At 41.0% G+C, this 19620-nt stretch overlaps 1 protein-coding gene across 14 annotated transcripts in view; it reads left to right on the top strand.

Annotated features, from left to right (window-relative positions):
- The window catches only part of RGSL1 (regulator of G protein signaling like 1), a 161143-nt gene that overhangs the window by 28643 nt on the left and 112880 nt on the right, over positions 1–19620 (top strand). The gene's annotated exons all lie outside the window — the stretch shown is intronic.

The raw sequence follows: 19620 nt of genomic DNA, 5'->3' as shown, positions 1-19620 counted from the left end.
GAAGAGACATAATCTATTTCTCTTGGTATTGTTAGCATCCTGAAAGCTGCCCGAAGATGTGAATCTGTGAACAGAGAGGGTTTGGGGTTTAAACAGGTGCTACAGGCACTGGCCTTGTACTGGCAACCCCTGTCCTATGTTTACATTTTGTCTGCAGTTGCTGCATTAAGAAGACCTGACCTTAATGAAATATTCAGTCCTAGATCTTTTTATGTCCCAAATTAACTTTAATGAGCAAACAGGGAAAGATCAAGAGGCTGCGACTGGGACTTAGGGGAAACTTTGAAGCAGAAGCCAGAATGGGGTAGATGCCCTCTGGAGATGGGCCAACGTTTGCTTTTGATGGCAGTGAACCTTCAGATCTTGTTCATTTGAGCTGCAAACAAGGGGCTCTGAGAAATCAGTATACCTGAGATTTTATCTTTTGCAATGCCTCTGTGTTCCTCATTCAACAAACATGTGTTGAATACCTACTATAAGCAAGAACTGTGCTCTAATGCTTTTATTATATGCTTTGGGTAATAATATCAAGGTGAATAACACACTGTCATTGCCCTCAAGGATTGTATGTTCTAGTAGAGGAAATAGGTGCACACAAATGGCAGCATTGTATGTTGGGGGTGCGGGAAGGAAGACTGTGAGATGTCACAAAAGAGGTACAAATTTCCATTAAGTCAAGGAAGAAGCAATTGCCTCCACCTCAGAGAGAACCAAGACTGCTATATACAGGAAGTTAAATCAATGCTACCCTTTAAGAATAGTGGGATCTGGACAGTGGTCTTTCCAGTGGAACACACTGTGAGAACTGGCAGGGAAGTCCAGGGAATGTTTTGGTAATAGCAAGTTGTCCCTTGTTTCTTCTATCTGTGTGTTCATGAGAAAATCTCTTAATCAGTTCAAGCCTCAGTTTTCCCAGGGGTTAGTTTTATCTACTCCTCAGAATAACTGTAAAGATTAAACAACTTGTTTTAAAAGTAAAGATCTGGATCATCGTATGTGCTTGAATAATGGTAATGTCCCTCATGCCAATTTCGGTTTCTCTCTTTTATTACAGTCCTTGAACTGGTGAGAAGCATATCCCTAGGAATTTCTATGAGGATATGGAGTTTGGGGGTAAAAAAAAAAAGGGTTGCTGCAAGTCAATACTGATATTTAAATAAGGATGTTTAGGATTTCCACAGTCTTCAGCAGAGGCAGTTTTGTCCTGTCATAAAATGGCCCTGATATGTTGGATAGAACCAATCCTAGACTAACCATCTCCACTATTCCTGTCCTTGTTACAAATCCTGGCTGGCATGGTCATCTTTTCCAAGTGTCCAGCACTACCACACCACCGGAAAAGTCTTCTATCAAAGACTGTTCCTTCACTCCTTCCCAGGCTTCTAGTTAAAGACTTTCCCAGAAAGGAACTTAAGAATCCACCAGATGTTCTGTTCTTAACAGAATTGTCTTTTGGACTTGTCTCAAGAGTAATAGACCTCATTTGGACCCATATCTTGTCATTTTCCATTTCTGGTATTCAACAAATGTTTGAAACAGGATCTTAACTGTAGCTCATCCTTTTGTCTCTAAGTTTCAAAGGCTAGTAATAAAACTGTTGGTGGGAAGTCCCTTTGTCATTCCAAGGGCAGGTGTAGGAACCTCTATGCAAGATTCAAAGGAAAGGCCTGGAGTCGTGCTGCTGACTTTTGCTCACCACCCAGCTCTAGCCCATCTAAGAAGTTGAGGTAGACAAGAGATTAGAAAGTGGGGATTTCTTTGCAAAGAATTGTCAGTGTCCTATGCATTCTCTGCACCATCCTCACTGGCTAGTGAGAGGGCTAAAAGTCCACTCCCCTTACCTCAAGCCATGTGACAGGGACTCCAAGAGGTGCTGTGTGGAGAGCAGGACATGTGTTACTTGGAGGGATGGAGGGCCTATGTCTGACTCTCACCTGGAGGTCCAGTGGCAAGATGCTCTCATGGGGTTGTACCTGCCTGATGCAAAGTGGTAAGAGGTGGCACAGAGTGAGTGATGGGCATGCCCACTGACAGAAGAAGGGCAATGGTGGTTGTGTCCAAAGTCTGCATATGAACTGTGTGGAAGTCAGTAGGACTGGGCTTCTTCAAGGGTTCTTCCCCTAGGAAGCTCCCTGTAGGGATGAAGGTATCTAAGAAGTTGAAAGGGGGAATTGCAGGTAACCATGTGGAGGAAGGGTATAGCCAGCATTGAGGTAACCTCACTGCATAATCTCTGAGGGAGCCACAGAGGTAGCTCTAGAAAGAGGATCATGCAAAGGACATGGACAAATATACTGGCCTCATAAGACTATGTTCCTTTCCCCAATCTCCTTTTCCCGAAGCCAGCCTGGGACAGATCAGGAAGGGCGCTAGAGAGTGGGCAGAGGTAAAGCAAGGAAGAGAGAGAAGTTGACCACACACCATCTCAGCCACCCCCCACCACCTCTGCAGACTTCTCAGCCTAAAGCAGCCCAAGCTGGGAGATGAGGAATTTTAAACTGGACAAAAGTTCAGGGTTTAGATAATGCATATGACTTAGGCTAGATTATTTGATGAGTGTATCAGATTGGACCTTTATTATCTGAGTGACTGAGATTTTGGCCCAGGAGCAAAGAAAATTGGTTTCACAGAGCAGGTTTTAGGGGGACCATGGTAGAAAAGAATAAATTGCTCCAAGCTTGTCCCTGGATATATTGGGCTCATTCAACCAACTAGAGTCTGTGCTATAACCACAACTGTGTTAGGAGCTGTGGGAGTTAAAAGGTGAACATAGACACATTGGTTCCCTGAACATAGCCCCAGTATCTGCAATCCAGGAGCTGCTAAAGAACAGTTTTAGTAAAAGGCACACCGTGAAAAGTCTGGCAGTATCATTCCAATGGAATATAGGGAAATGGTAAAGAAACTCCATCTTAGAGTTTCTTTAAGGGAGCCCTTGTAGAAGGGATCTGAGCTGGAGCAAATGGCATGAGTGGGGTAAAGGCATTTAATATAGACAGAATTGCCTCAGGCAAGATGAGTATACAAGAATGCACAGGAATGTTTGGAGATCAAGATTATAATTGTGGCAGTTGGGATTAAAAGATTCTCATAGCACTTTACAGTTTGCAAGGCTCTTTTGAATATCTTACTTCGTATAATCATTATCACAACCCATGGGACAGGTGGGGAATGTGCATTTAGCAAATGAAATAACTGTGGGTCTATGTTATTTTGTTACCCAGTATGGCATGGCTAGCCAATGACACAACCAGCATTTGAACCCAGGCTCCCTGGTCTCAGGTATTGTTAGTTGATTCATGGTATTTAATCCTGACCCCCCACACATGTTATGAGCAGTTCAGTTCTAGAGACTATTTCAAATTTTACTTTTGGAATTATAGGGAAGTGTTATAAGATTATATTGATTGATTGATTCATTCATTCAACAAGTAATTACATTTTAGTGGAAGGAAGAAGATGATAATCTATATATGAGATGCTGGTAAAGGCTAGAGAGAAAAATGAAATGGCAAAAAGGAATAGGACATTCCAGGCCTGTGAAAGATTACTATTTTAAATGGGATCATCTTTGAAGGCCAATGTGATAATGGTGACATTTGAGCAGAGACTTGAGTGATAAGCTGGTGAGTCATGCAGATATTTGAGGAGAGATTGGTTAAGACTATGGCCATTATCCACATGGGGGATGATGGTGTTGTGGACCAGGAGAAGTGAAGATGATGCGAAGTGGTCAGATGTTACATGTTTTTTGAAGGTAGTGTCAAAAGGATTAAGACCTTTGTCAAAAAAATAACACCAAGATTTTCAGCCTGAAAAACTATAAAGATGAATTTGCATTTTTTTGTGTTGGCAAAGGCTTCAGGAGAAAAAGGATTTGGGGGAAAGGTAAGGAGTTTATCTGGAGCCCTTTAAGCTTGAGAATGCCTGTTTGATATTCAAATAATGATAGCGATTAATTAGAAATGCCTAGAGTTCAGGGAGAGGTCAAGACTAGAATATAGATTTGGGAGTGAGCATATACTTCGAGTGTTAGTGATATGATTGTCAAGAACTGTAAAGGATCTGAGTTTTATCCGATTTACAAGCCAAGTCAGCCTACCACAGTGCCATGGATGCTGGCAGAAGACATGAGCCTCTGGGGTCATAGATCAAGACCTTTATTACGGTAATCACAGTAGGCAGAGTATCTGCCTTTTCCTTCCTTGGTTCCCTGAGTCTCAGTTCCCCAGGGCAATGTGGAAGGGCCAGAGATAACCTGCAAATGCAGTAGGTTGCATGACAGAAGAGGAACCCAGGGCTGAGGAACCTAAATCTTTTGTAACTGGAAATAAGCATGCCTACCCTTTGCTCTGAGGGGGACACACTATCTCTGTGTTTGAAATCTATTTGCTATATTCTTGCAAAAGATAATTCATAATAAAGTCAGTCATCATCTCTGCTCATGAGTTACAGAAACATAAGAGACCATGGAGAATTGTCTTTCCACAGGGTATCACCCCCTAAGGAGCACTATGGAAATTTTAAGGGGCACTTTTTGTTTTTATAATGATTGAAGGGCTACTGTCATTTCCTAGGCAGGAGCCAGGGATTTTAGATATCTTGTAATAAATGGGACAGTATCACACAAAGAGACTTCTCTCATGTCCCATACAACTTTTAATGTCAAGCATTCACTTGAATGAAAAAAATATATATAATTCTTTGAATGATTTGAGTCTAGACTCTTATTTGTACTTTACAAAATATCCCCACTTCAGCTTACTATATACTCAATATTTAATTATTTAAATCAAAGGAACATTGTACTTTGCTTTGTTTAGAATTCTGTCAAAGTTACCATTTGAGGAAAAAAATACATTGCTAATAGCAACACAAGTTATTTGAGTAGCCGTACTTATGTCAGACTACAAGTATAGCTGACACAAATATAGTGATTTTATGTGTATGTGGATATATATTTATTCCCCTTTTATTTCATGAGGTCAAATATGAAGGTTTTTTTGGAATATTATCTAACTTCTCTTAAAACTCATTCATTATGAGAAGGTATAATATTGTATAATATCAGATTCTTGTACAAATACTGCTGAGACATCAATGAAGAAGAGCACTGGAAATTGACCATTGGATTTAGCAGCATAGAAATCATTAGTGGCCTTGAAAAGAGCAATTTCAGTGCAGAGGTGGGGACAAGAGTTTGTTTGAAGTCAGTTCAAAAGAGCGTGAGAGGACAGGAATTGAGACACGAGGATAAACAACTTCTTTGAGAAGGTTTTCTGTAACAGGGAGCAGAGCAATAGGGTGATATGCAGAGCATTTGGCACAATGCCTAGCACATAGAAAGGGCTCAATACATGTTGGTCAGAGGAGGACATGATGACCCATGGAAGGCGCTCAGGAAATGGTCTATTGACTGAGTACTAACAAAAAGACATGTAGGCATAGGGGATGATAAGGAAGGGCTTCTTGGAATCTTTTCTTTTGATCTTTATTTTTTAAAAAAGGTTTTACTTATTTGACACACAGAGTGCGTCCACAAGCAGGCAAAGCAGCAGGCAGAGGGAGAAGCAAGAAGCAGGCCCCCCACTGAGGAGGGAGCCCAATGCAGGGCTCGATCTCAGGACCCTGAAATCATGACCTGAGCTGATGGCAGATGCTTAACTGAGTCACCCAGGCGCCCCTCTTTTGAGCTTTACAAGAAATGATGAGTTAGAGGAGTGTAGAGGTAAGGCGGTGTTTCAGGCACAAGCCAAGGAACCCACATGGAGAGATGTTGAGGGAGAAGCAGCCTATCTGCCAAGCCAGGGAGTTTTGGGGGGTTCCAAACAGGAGGCTTGAATAGAAGTATCTGGAGACACAGCTAACAGAAGACCTTGAATGTCAGACTGTGGCATTTATTTTGGGTCTGATGAATCAGTAGGGAGCCAGAGATCCTAAGCAGTCAGGGACATAATGGGAATATAGCATTAATTGTATTTTCAACTACATGCTGTGCTTCCATTCTAAGTGTTGAAGTTGGGCAGGTTACAACTCATGTTCCAGACAATCTAATGAGAAACACATGTTTTCATGCTAATTCCAACCTTTAGTTTCTTCCATAGGTTAGGGCAATGCTGGAAATAAAATTCTGAGGATAAAGATGAATAGAAAACAGAAATTCACTTTAGTGATTTAAGGAGGGATGGGGAGAAGGGGTCCTCTGAATAAGCATATTTGATGTTGGCTTAAAAATAGACTGTTTCTGCAGAAAGCCAGGAACTGTGGTCTCAGCTGGACTTTAGCAGAAGTCTCTGGTTTCTGAGACATTCTTAGTGGCATCTCTCACATTCCCATGAGTCACAGTGAAGAACAGTGACCTCACTGGATATTTTAAAGTCAGGGTCATTCATCGTTGTCACATATTGTATTGAGGTCCTGACCAGGTATGGTTGGTGCAATCTCAGAACACAGGGGAATGAGTGGTGAGGATGGGTCTTAGAGGCATTGCGGCCCAGGATCAAGTACCAGGCTTTGGTTTCCACTGGACCTGGGTTTGAATTCCAATCTTTCACCTCCTGCTTGTGTGACCTTGGCAAATCCTTGAACCTTGATCACTTTATCTGTCAAATAGAGATGATGCTGATTGTAAGGATTACTTATCACCAGCATTTGCTGATAAGAATATTTATTGCTTCCATTAGTTTTTTTTTTTTTTTTTTTGCTTCCATTAGTTTTTAAATTCTGTCCAGTCAATGAATGATGGAGTAAATGGAGAACAATGGGAGAGACGCAGAGTTTCAGGTTGGGACATGGTGGTTCCACTTAGATAAACCCCCCTCTAAGCCTTAGATTATAGTCTACTCTTTGGCAATCCTATTTTGTTCACATGGTACAAATGGAGATTGTGGTCATTTATAAGGAAAGCTCAAACAGGAGATTGTGGTTGTTTCTGATTTTTAAAACATTATTAGATCATGAGTCAATATCCCTTGTGATCCTGGAGCTTTTCACATAGAGAGATTAGGCAGGTGCATAGCTACAGGGAATGAGCGGGCAAAGAAAATGTAAACAAGTGACCTTCGACTCTCTAAGCAACTTAAACTGTAGCTTTCTGTTAGATTATCAACTGCTGGCTGGGATGACTGAAACACCAGATATGTTTCTATGAGTGTGAGAGCCTGGCTTTTCCACTGTGGAAAAGTTGCAGTGCTAGCTACATATGGGCAGCCATAGGAATTCAGCAGGTCTAGTCAGGGAATTGAGTCTGACCCCTCCACCTGAAAGGGAGTTTGAATTATTCTTCAAGTGGAACTTTGAAAGGTGGCCATGAGAACCAGGGGCCAGGAGAACCTCTGTGCTTGTAGAGAGAGGTGGACAGACAGCCACACACCAAGATGTGATCTGAAGGGCCTTCCATAATCTCTTCTATATTGCTTCTTCTCTTTTCCTGATCCTCATGAGCCAAAATACCTGAATTCTGCTATTATATGGAGTCCCAGACCTGGGGTCTGGAGCTCAAACCCAGACTCTAGCATTTTAGCTGTGTGGATTCATGCTAATTAGTTAGCCTTTCTTTTTTTCTTTTCTTTTCTTTTCTTTTCTTTTCTTTTCTTTTCTTTTCTTTTCTTTTCTTTTTTCTTTTCTTTCTTTTTTTATTTTTTTTTTTATTTTTAAGTAGGCTTCACACCTAGCATGGAGCCCAGTACAGGACTTGAACTCATGACCCTGAGATCAAAACCTGAGCTGACAACAAGAGTCAGATGCTTAACCAACTGAGCCACTCTGGCACTCATAATTGGTTAACCTTTTTCAGTATTAGTTTCCCCATTCTTAAAGTAAGGATAATAATTAGCAGTATTATTGCATAATTTCAGATATTTTTGTTAAGATTAAATGATAAAAACTATAAAGCCTAGAGGCACCTGAGTGGCTTAATCACTAAGTCTCAGACTCTTGATTTCAGCTTGGGTCATGATCTCAGGGTGGTGGGATTGAGCCCCATGATGGGCTCTGTGCTGGGCATGGAACTTTCTTAAGATCTTTTTCTCTCCTACTGCCCCTCACTCATTCTCTCTCTCTCTGTCTCTCAGATAAATAAATAAAAATAAAATCTTTAAAAACCCCAGAACAACCATAAAGCCTAACTCAGTGTCTGTCACAGAATACCTCAATAAATGTTAGCAACAAGGACATGAGAATGTTACATTGGGATAATGACAATATTTTTAGAAAATGCTTTCCCAAGCATTATCACTTTCATTTTTATAACACCCTAGTATATAAGAAGAATCATTATTCCTTCTAATTAGATGACTAAAGTTCAGAGAAGCTATGTGACTTTTCAGGTTTATGCAGTAAGAAAAATTAGGATTTGATGGGGTGGTCCATCTTCAAATGCCAATTTTATTTATTGCCATGTGCTGCCAGCATGAATGCTTGAAGAGAAAGGGACAGAGCAGTATTTGGTGGGAATGGGAGGGCACACAGAAGGAAAAATGAGAGGGTACCCAAATCCACACTTTTGTGCATGGAATTTGGTGTTAACTACTGGAATCTCTGAGGATAGAATGTAATTACACTCAATTTACCTTTGAAAGATCATATATAGGAACCTCAAGTATTCAGAATATGAAGAATGTCCAAGAGAAAAGGAGCACTCCTAAAATTTTAGTTTAACATTCTAAGACTCAAGCAGTGACAGTTATGGAGAGAGGTATGTAAAAATCTCATTCAAAACCAATTTACACTCTATATATGCAGTGTTAATTTGTCCTACTGATTCATTCCCTAGGTCATAGATTAGAAGCAAAATAGCAACCGAAAAAGAAAAATTCACATATTGACAGCAGAAAAGAATTTGCTACTGCCTGACAAGAGGAAAAAACTATGACAAGCAAAATAAAGCTTAAAAGACTTTAACAGTTTGGGTCTAAATGTAGATAATCACAGTGCTCCCTCCATATCCCACCCCTGCTTTGTGGTGTACCTTCCTATATCATAGCAGAACAAGATAACTAACTGAGCCATAAAAAGATTAAAAAAGTAAAATGTATTCATTATACCTTATCAAGGTAGCAGATATGTTTTAATACATTTTAGGAACATAATAAAACTTTTAGCAATAACTGAAGAAAAAGGGGCAGCCCCGGTGGCTCAGCTGTTTAGTGCCGCCTGCAGCCCAGGGTGTGATCCTGGAGACCTGGGATCGAGTCCCACATCGGGCTCCCTGCATGGAGTCTGTTTCTCCCTCTGCCTGGCTAACTAGCAGGCAGACTCTGCCTGTGTCTGCCTCTCCCTCTCTGTATCTCTCATGAATAAATAAATAAAATCTTAAAAAAAAAAAAAAGAAAATAAAAACTGAAGAAAAAGAAAACTTATTTTTAATCCAATTTCCTGGGCAATTTGATGGCAGACAAGCTTAGATTTTATTGTCACTAAAAAGTAATTCATTTGTATAAACACTATTAAATGCACAGGACCAGTGTGTCAGATCTCAAAGTCATGACACATCATTTTCTGCTACAAAAGAGTAAGCCATTAAAAACTCACCTTGAATTTTCTGTTTCTGTGTATCAGGAAGACCTGTGTGTTTCACTGGTATGCTGTGTATGTGTCCCTGCTGCAGTAAACATCCCCCTGTCTGTGCTGGGAAAAGAGGTAGAAACTCATCCATGAAGGAATAAAATATATTGTCCTGACTACACTGCCAGGCTGGCAGATAGGCCTTTGTATTCCTAAAGTTTGGATCCTCCTCCTTGAAAGGGTAGATGTCTCTCTTTTTGTCCTGAAAATGCAGACCCTTGCTAATGGTGCTCAAACTATTGAAGCAGAAGAATCAGAACGGGCCTTTGGGCTTCAGGAAGTTAAAAGTGAGCAGCAGCCTGGTCCTGGAGGAAATTCCAGAAACTGGGAGTAAATGCAATGACTTCTTCTGAGTAGGGCCTCAGAGGGGACTCTAGGGGTCTGACAGGATTGAATGAGAAAGACAAGGTCCTGGGACCCAGGCAACAAACACTGGTGTCTGAGGCGATTCTGAATGATAGTGTTGTCCAGGGTCGCCCTCCTTCAAAGGCCTCTGCTAGCTTGAATAGGGACTACACTGTGGCAACCACTACCTTACTGGGGCTAAAATCACCAGAAACAGAGATTCAGTGGCCCTCCAGAGCCAGAGGGGCAGGGAGATTGTTGCTGTATCAACAGCAAGAGCACTATATCATGTTTCTCCTCTCTCTGAGAAAGGCTGTTTGAAAGACTTAGGGGACTGGATTAGCCATGGGGTTCTTGGAAAAAGAGGGAGATAGGTAGTAGTAGATGATGATAGGTCCATCTCCTGACAATCTGGTAGATTGGGGCTAGAGCCAGTTCTATTTTCATTTCAGAAGTGAATGGCATTACTTCTGTCCAGAGAGTGTGAAACCATTTATGTGTAATTTTTTACATCTGTATAGTTAGGAGACCAGGGAAAATGGCCATATATCCTCATGTCTGGTGTTCACATAACCAAACCATCAGTTCTTATGGCTATTCAAAGGAGATGAGTTATTCTGATGCCCTTCTTCTTAGCAATCCCATCTGCGTCTACTAGATTTGGTACTGTGATGCTTCAGCCAGCTAGTTAGCCAGCTGAAGATATATCAGAATAGCCCTGTGTTGCAACACTTAAAAATCAAGTCTGGGCCCTGAATGTGCCTCCAAGAGGGGAAACTTGCTTGAATTCCCCATCATGAGAAACAAGAGCTTCCATATTGCATGGAGTACGTCATAGTTTTTAAGGTTATTCAGAAAGCTGGCCAGCATCTTTGGCTGGCTAACAAGCTGGCTGAAGCATCACAATATCAAATCTAGTAGATGCAGATGGAATTGCTAAGAACACTTGGGGGGACTTCAGGTTCTCAGAAGGCTTTAAAGTAACAGACCATCTACTTCCCTCACATGAGGAATCAGGCTCTCTTGGGGACTTGAGTCTCTTAAGCTCGTGATGGAGATGTTAATGAGAATGGACAGGTTCTCTTAATTATGATCATTAACACAGATTATGGGTTTAGTGGGATATTTCTGATGGCAGTAACCCTGGCTTAAGTAGTTGGGATTTTCTGTAATTGGCTCCCATATGTCTGTCCTCCCAAGGAAAGGAGAAATCAAAATCCTTTTCAGATGGTTGGAGACTCAGTTGCAGTACAACAATGTTCTTTGATTTCTCAGGAGTACCGAAAGCTCCTAATAGGAATGGATGTGGGAGGAAAGAGAGTTGCATCAGGGGCCCTCCTTTGGGAGCAACCAGCTCCTAGAGGAGGCTCTTTCTAGACTGGAATGCCCTCTCCCAGCCCCATTCACAAATGGCTTGGCTAGACCAGTGACGCCATGCTCTGGAGAGAAGAAAGCAAAGCACCCACGTGGATGTGTGAACTGCCCCAACTCAAATACCTTTGCTCCCTTTAGAAGATGAGCTTCTCTTTAATAACTACTCCAAGGACTTCTGGTTCGGGCAATATAACAGACTGATGTAACCCCCCTTCCACCTCCACAGGAAAAAAAACATGATGGATAAAATAAGTAAGAAGTATTGGAACAAGATTATTATTTTTTATCCAAGATCTAAAGAAGAAACCCTCAATTCCCAGATAATAAAATATAAACTATAGCTCGATGACAGGATCATGATGGGGAATTGATTCTGTGGCAGGCAGGGTTTGACTGGTCCCTGCTAGTATAGAGGCCCTACTAGCTGAGGTTTTCATGCCAATAGGGGGACAGAAGGTATGGACTTGGACTCAGACATTGGGAAAATTAAAACATGGTTTCTACATAAAGACTAGATTTGGAAATGGTCCTGTCAGTATAAGAGAGACTAAACAAACTTCCCACCAACTCAGGAAGTAAAGAAACTGCTCTATGCTAAGAGCTCAGGGTAGAAAATAAAACAAGTCACAAGTGAGATTCTGAAGCCTCTCTAAATTCGCACTATTCAAGTATGAGGCTTGATTCATGGCAAGAATCTCAAGCCATGAAATTAATGTAAAATGTAGTTAGCATCAGCCTAGTAAAACTCATGGAGTGCTTCTGCCCAGCAGAAGCAATGGGACTCCCAAAGGAAAAAGCAATCCCAGCAGAAGTGGGTTCACAATCAGATTTATAGCCCCCTGCCCAAGGAGATTGTAGTAGTTAGCTAGAGGTGACATAACAAATTACCACAAACTGAGTGTTTTCAACAGAAATTGTCTAACAGTTCTGGAGGTGAAGAATCTGATGCAGGTGTCAGCAGGGCTGTTCCTCCTGAGGTTGTTGGGAGGAATCTGTTACATGCCTCTTCCCTGGTTTCTGGTGGTTTGCTGGCAGTCTTTAGTGTCCCCTGGCTTGTGGAAACATTACCTCCATCTCATCCTTCATTTTCTTTTCTTTTGTTTATTTTTTCACATTTATTATTTATTAGTTTCAGAGGTAGAATTGAATGACTCATCAGTTGCATATAACACCCAGTGCTAATTATGTCACGTGCCCTCTTTAATGCCCATCACCCAATTATCCTTTCCCTCCACCCACCCTCAGTTTTTCCTAGAGTTCAGAATCTCTTATGGTTTGCCTCCCTCTCAATTTTTATATTATTTTATTTTTCATTCTCTTTCCCTATGTTCATCTGTTTTGTTTCTTAAATTTCACGTATGAATGAAACTATAAGGTATTTGAGGTATTTGTCTTTCTCTGATTGACTTATTTCACTTAGCATAATACCCTCTAGTCCTATCCATGTCATTGCAAATGACAAGATTTCATTCTTTCTGATGTAATAGTCTAGCAGTGTGTGTGTGTGTGTGTGTGTGTGTGTGTGTGTATGTACCACATCTTCTTTATTCATCTGTGGATGGACTTCTGGGCTCTTTCCATAATTTGGCTATTGTGAACATTGCTGCTATAAACATTGTGGTGCAGGTGCCCCTTCAGATCACTACATTTGTATCTTTGGGGTAAATCCCTAGGAGTTGCAATTGCTGTGTTGTAGGGGAGCTCTATTTTTAACTTTTTCAGGAACCTCCATACTGTTTTCTGGAGTGGCTGTACCAGCTTGTATTCCCACCAACAGTGTAAGAAAGTTCCCCTGTCTCCGAATCCTGGCCAATATCTGTTATTTCTTGAGTAGCTAATTTTAGCCATTCTGACTGGTGTGAGGTGGTATCTCATTGTGGTTTTGATTAGTATTTCCCCAATGCCAAGTGATGTTGAGCATTTTTTCATGGGTCTGTTGGTCATTTGTATGTCCTCTTTGGAGAAATGTCTGTTCATATCTTCTTCCCATTTATTGATTGGATTGTTATTTGGGTGTTGAGTTTGATAAGTTCTTAACCGATTTTGGGGATTCTAGCCCTTTATCTGATAAGATCATTGCAAATATCTTCTCCCATTCTGCAGGTTGTCTTCTGGTTTTCTTGACTATTTACTTTGCTGTGCAAAAGCTTTTTATCTTAATGAACTCTCAATAGTTCATTTTTTGCTTTAGTTCCCCTTGCCTTTAGAGACAGTCTAGCAAAAAGTTGCTGCAGCTGTGGGCTCCATTTTTAATTCCAATTCTACTGTGTACAAGTTGTTTGACCTTGACTTAATTACTTAATTCTCAAAACTTCTGTTTCTCCAACTGTAAAATGGAAACAATTATTTGTTTGCCTTCTTAATAGGCCCATGCCTCTTCTTTCATCCTAAAGAAAACTGTCCCCCCTCCATTGTGTGTGTGTGTGCATGCGTGCACTAGTTACTCTCCTCCCTCTTCTGTGTATAGAGGAGATGGGCCTGAGCACCAGCCCCAGCTGAATAGAGTAAAGCAAGTTGAGCCCAGTGTTCATTCCTTTGCTTGTGTTGGGTATAGGTATAAAAGTCAGGTCCAGTCAGGGAGATGTCCCCATCATGAATAAATCCTTTATGCATATATCTTTAGAGATGTATCTCCAGGCTTTATATACATAATGGTGGCTTTATATACATAATGAAGTAAAAAGCTCTCTTCTCTGCCTCTGGACATTCTGTAAGGATATGCTATTTGGAAGTGTGGCAGCAGCTTGAAACCATGATGATTATTAATCTGCAAACAAGACCAATGAGAATGGCAGAAATACTAGAGAGAATCTGAGTCCTTGATGACTTTACCCAGGAACTGTAAAAACCAGCTCTGGGGCTGTACTACATGTGGAGATCTTATTAAATGAGAGAATACATTTCTTAATGTTTAAGACAGTGGAACCAGGGTTTTTTATTATTTACATCCCAAACATCTTAAGTGACTTATTATCTCATAGATTTATGTGAATAAATGAGGTAATTCCTATAAAGTGCTTAGTCCTGTGAAATGTTAACAATTATCACTGATAAAATACCTCATTATGGAATTATTTACTGCTTTCTTCTTTACTAAGATGTGTCATATTTCTCCAAATATATATGAGAATATTTGTGGGCAGGACAAAGCTTCTGCTTCTTTGATGCCCAATTCAACTACCAAACAAAACACATAGTATTTAATGTATGTTTCATGATTAGTCAATATATATATATTTTCTCCCTAAATATAACCCAGATGGACAATCTAACCCAAATACCCTTGTGTTGGGTGGAGACTGTGTCCCCAAGAAGAATGTTTTATTTTGCTACTGGGCAGTGAATTCCAAGAGAATCTAAGTAGTTTGAAAAATGGGAAAGTGACAACCCTTCCTGACATTGGCAAGTGCTATAATCACAGGCTATTGAGGCTCCCTGGAAATCGTATGGTACATCTTCTTCATTTTGTAGCTGCGGACCAGAGACTTCTTTATGATTTAGAGACCAGGCCAGGACTGGAACCCATCCTCCAGACCCTGCTTTAATCCCTTTCCAGCATTTGTCATTACTTTCTTGACTTTCTCCACAGTCAACTTCCCTTACAACCTGAGTAAGAGGGAAGCCCTCTCCCTAAAGGCTGTTTGGGCTGCCAGGAATTCGTGGGAGTCCATCAGAATCTGTGGGAATCTGTACATCCACTCCCTCCCAAGGTTATTCTGCAGAGTTGCTGCCAGGGACCAGGTGGCCTGGCATGAGATCTGAGGCTCGGCATCCTTTGCTGACTGCAAACATCAGCCCCTCATCCCTGAGGGGTCACTGAGGGCTAGAGGTGGAGAAAAGGCCTCTCCCTGTCCACATACTGATCAGCAACTAGCATGGAGGGCTGGTAACAAGGGTAAGGAGGGACTCCCCATCCATGTCAGAGCAAAGTGGGGCACAACATCTAAACCTGGATGGTGTCATCCATCCCAGGGTGAGATCTAAAAACTCTTAAAAGACTTTTGTTCCAGCCTGTCCTAGTCTGGCTCTGCATATGGCCTACCCTACCATCACCCCTGCCCCCAGACACCATACACATTCATAGCTTTGTTCATGCCATTTTGCATACCTGAATGCTCCCACCTTCTCTCATCTGCTCCCCATTCCCAAGTTGTTGGCCTGTTGAATTAAAATTTCAGTGCAAATTTCTGCCCTTCCATCAGTTAACCACATTCTCCTCTATGTTCCCATTATACTTGGTTTATTCAACATAAAATTTAATTCAAAATGGCTTTAGTTGGGTCTTTTCTGCTAAATCAGTGCTTCTCAAACTTTATATGCATACAGATCATCTAGAGATTCAGATTTGGTAGGTCTGATTTGGGGCCTCGGAATCTGCATTTGTACAAGCTCCCAAGTGATGCTGACATTCGTGGCCCATGGACCAAAACTTTGAGTGTCAAGGTATTGTTTTTGAGTTCCTTGAGGGCAGGTGTCATGTCTTATTCATCTTTGTAATACCAGCTTCTAGCAGAGTGTCTGGCTGATTATATGTAATTAATACACATTCATTAAATTGAAACGAATCAAATTAAGACACTGGTATTTCTAAGGTATCTCCTTTAAATGCAATATGTGGTCTGGGCAACATTACAAACAACTGTAGCTGGAGTAGCAGAAAGTCGGGTGGGGCAGGACTTGGGGCTCATAGGAAAGGCAGGATAAGTTGAAATTACAGATCCAGAAACTCAATTTTATCAGTCTGTTTAGGTTCTAAAAAACTGATTAACATTAATATGTAAACCAGAAGGCCAATTTATTATTTAACATTAGAAGATATGTCTTTCTAGTGACAGAAATACCAGTGCCTGCCAATGAGGTTCTCTCTTGTTTCCTACCACCCATCCATGCTTCCTGCCCACCCCCCACCCCTTCACCCTAAGGATAATTTAGCTCATAACCTTGACTCAGAATATAGGTAACTAAAGGAACTTGCAGGTAAAAGACAAACTTGAGGGGCAAACAAAAGAAATTAATCATGAAGGTATCTTTTAAAACATAGTGTACAGGGGCACCTAGGTGGCTCAGTGATTTAGCATCTGCCTTTGGCTCAGGTCATGATCCTAGGGTCCTAGGATCAAGTCTCATATTGGGCTCCCCTCCTGCTTCTCCCTCTGCCTATGTCTCTGCCTCTATCTCCATGTCTCTCATGAATAAATAAATAAATAAATAAATAAATAAATAAATAAATAAACCTTTAAAAAATAAAAACTTGACAAACTGTCCCTTTTCCAAAAAGACTGTACTTCTGTAACAGAATACTTATTTCCTTCCAAAACAGTCTTTCTCCTTGGGTGGTGCTGGGTAAAGACATATACATTCGTGTTGCCAAGTATCTGTGTCTTTCTAAGGTCTTAGTCCCCTAGATCCTAGATCAGCTAGGTGAAAAGGGGGCTCACAGCCTTGCCCACTTATACTTTGTCTCATGTTGAGCTGGACTTTTCTGGTACTTCTTGGTAACAGTCAGTTTGTGACTAAGTACCTCAGCATACTTTGTTACCAACTAACCTGCTAACCATGCGACATCCTGTGAGTCACTTTCTGTGCTTCAGTTCCTTCCTTCCTCTGTGAATCTTCAGAGATTTGGAAGAAATAGGATCTATGATCTCATCCAGCCCTAAGATTACCAACTTAATGTATTCTATATTTATAGCCTGTTTTAAAATACAATATTTCATGGATGCCCCACAATTCCACATGTACCTATGAGAGGAATGAGTCTTAGAGAAAATGAATACCTTGTCTTAAAGCATCCACCTAACAAATGGCCAAACCAGGTCTTGAGCATAGATCAGACTCCTCATTTTCTCAAGCACTACTTGATAAGGTCTCCTGGAGCCTGGATGAGGAGGGTTTTTACTTCTCCCCCAACCTTGGGAGAGAAAGCACAACTTCTGGCTCCCTTGATTCCCCTTTTCCTTATCTTTCTCTTCTCAGGGTCTGAGTTGTGTTCGCCTTTTCTGTCTTTTCTGTTGAGTTCTTTATGTTCTCTCTCAGTTTTCTCTTTCTCTCTCCACCTTCCTTTCCCTTTCCCTCCCCTATCCATCCCTCATTTAGCCTCTTCCCACCTCTGCCATCTCTCTCCTCTTGCATGCCAGACTATCTCGATAAACATTGTAGATTCTCTTTTGTTTTGTTTTAAAAGAATTTATTTATTTATTTATTTATTTATTTATTTATTTATTTATTCATGAGAGAGACACAGAGAGAGGCAGAGACATAGGCAGAGGGAGAAGCAGGCTCCCCACGGAGAAAGCCTGATGTGGGACTTGATTCCTGAACCCTGGGATCACAACCTGAGTTGAAAGCAGATGCTCAACCACTCAGCCATCCAGGTGCCCCTGTAGATTCTGTTTTTATAAAGATGTCACTCCATACTCCTGGATGAATCTATGGTTTGGTGAGGGCAGGAAGAGGGTTCCCAAGCACCGCTTAATGACTAGGGTGCTGTTTTCTAATCTAGTGCAATGGTTTCCAAGCCTCAGGAGAGATAGCCTGCATTGGAATCGCCAATGGTAAGGGAATGTGTGGTTATAATTCAAAATGAAGATTCCAGGACCCATCCAGAGACTTTATTCAGTAGGATCAAGGTGAAAATTTAGTACTCTGTATTTTAAAAATCTCTTCTGAGATGATTATGATGAACATTAAGGTTCCTACCTTACTATTGGGACCTGTGTCCACCAGACCCTGTCCCTAGGGTTGAGTCAATGAATAGCCAAGTATCCGCTGTAGTACCAGGAGGGTTGCCTCAGATAGATGCCTTGTTTGTAGATTATGAAACATCAGTTAATTAGTTTGGCTCTTGCTCCTTTCCCATACCAAGTGTCTGCCCCATTAGTGGTATATCTGGCTCAATGTGGGGGAACTTCTTGCTTTTGCCACATTTGGGCAAGCAGAATCTCTTAATTTACATTCTACCTATTTTTGGCCACAAACCCCCAAACCATTAGGATATGCTCATTCCTTTCATCCTTTTAGATGACACTTCCCTCTTTCATACAGTTGTCCCCCTGTTGCGATAGGAACTGGAAAGGAGTAGGAGGAAAGCAATTTTCATTTATGTCCCTCTAATAGAACATGTGTTTTCTAATTCCCATACCAGGATCTTCACCATGAAATCTGTGGGTTTTGACAGCCATACATGTAGAATCTCATAACATTTTTGAGGCCATCTTGTCTACCGGTACCTCAATGTCTATCACTGAAAGACAAACATTCTTTTAATATGAGCGCTTTGCTGGGATTATGCTGTGCCCTTGGTTTGCACTTTGTGCTCTCCATAGGGGCAATATTGCCCCCAGGAGGGCTGAATATTTGTGTTACAGTTATGCCAAGTCCTCCACACCTTCTTCATCCAAGGACAAAGGAGCTGAAGATAAAATTTGAACTTACATATGTTAGTCTTTCTAGCCGTTCACTGGGAATGATCATATTTGTCCTGACTTCTACAGCTGCAGTGAGCTCTCTCCTTTAATTGAATAGGTCTGGTCATTTGTTTCACTTATTTGGCATCTAGCTCTTACCATTAGTGGCCTTGCATCACTTGTTTGTATCTGGTATCTGTTCCGTCTTTATAACTAGATTATAAAGCATTTTGTGGTAGAGATCCTGTGTTCATGTGATAGTTCACTCATTTATTCATTCATCAAACACTCACTGAGAACCTCCAGGCATGGGGCTAGATTCTAAAGAGACAAGAGAACATGGTCTCCGATTTCAAATACTTTCTAGTAAATAAGGAGTGGCAAAACCATGTGACTGTAGAGATGTGTTTAAGTATATGTGTGTAAGTGTAACTATATATGTGTTTAAGTATATGTGTATAAGTGTAACTATATATATGTGTTTAAGTATATGTGTGTAAGTGTAACTCAACTTGAGTTGAGCTTTGAAGGAGAAAGGAGGAACTTCCCAAATAAAGAAAGAATATGGAACAAGAAATCCATTCCAGGCTGAACTGGAAGCTTCCCATGTGGGAAGGGGCTAGAAATGAGGCCAGGCCAAAGCGAGAGGCACCTTCAAGGTTAGTCTAAGGGCATGGATTTTATCCATAAGGCAATGAGATGCTACTAGAGAATTTAAATTAGCTAGTGGCATTATAAGCTCTCTATTCCCAAAGCGCACTCTGGCTGCAATGTGGATAGGAATAGATAAGGATTGGAACCCAGTTAAGAGATGTGGCAACAATGCAGAGTTGGTGATGCTTGGGAAAGGGTAGTATAGGTGGGGATAAAGAATCCAGATAACTTAAAAAAAAAAAAAAGAATCCAGATAACTTATTGATTAATATATTGT

This window comes from Canis lupus, chromosome 6, assembly GCF_048164855.1.
Source record: "Canis lupus baileyi chromosome 6, mCanLup2.hap1, whole genome shotgun sequence".
Classification (NCBI taxonomy): Eukaryota; Metazoa; Chordata; class Mammalia; order Carnivora; family Canidae; genus Canis; species Canis lupus.
This window is presented reverse-complemented; position numbering and strand designations above follow the sequence as displayed.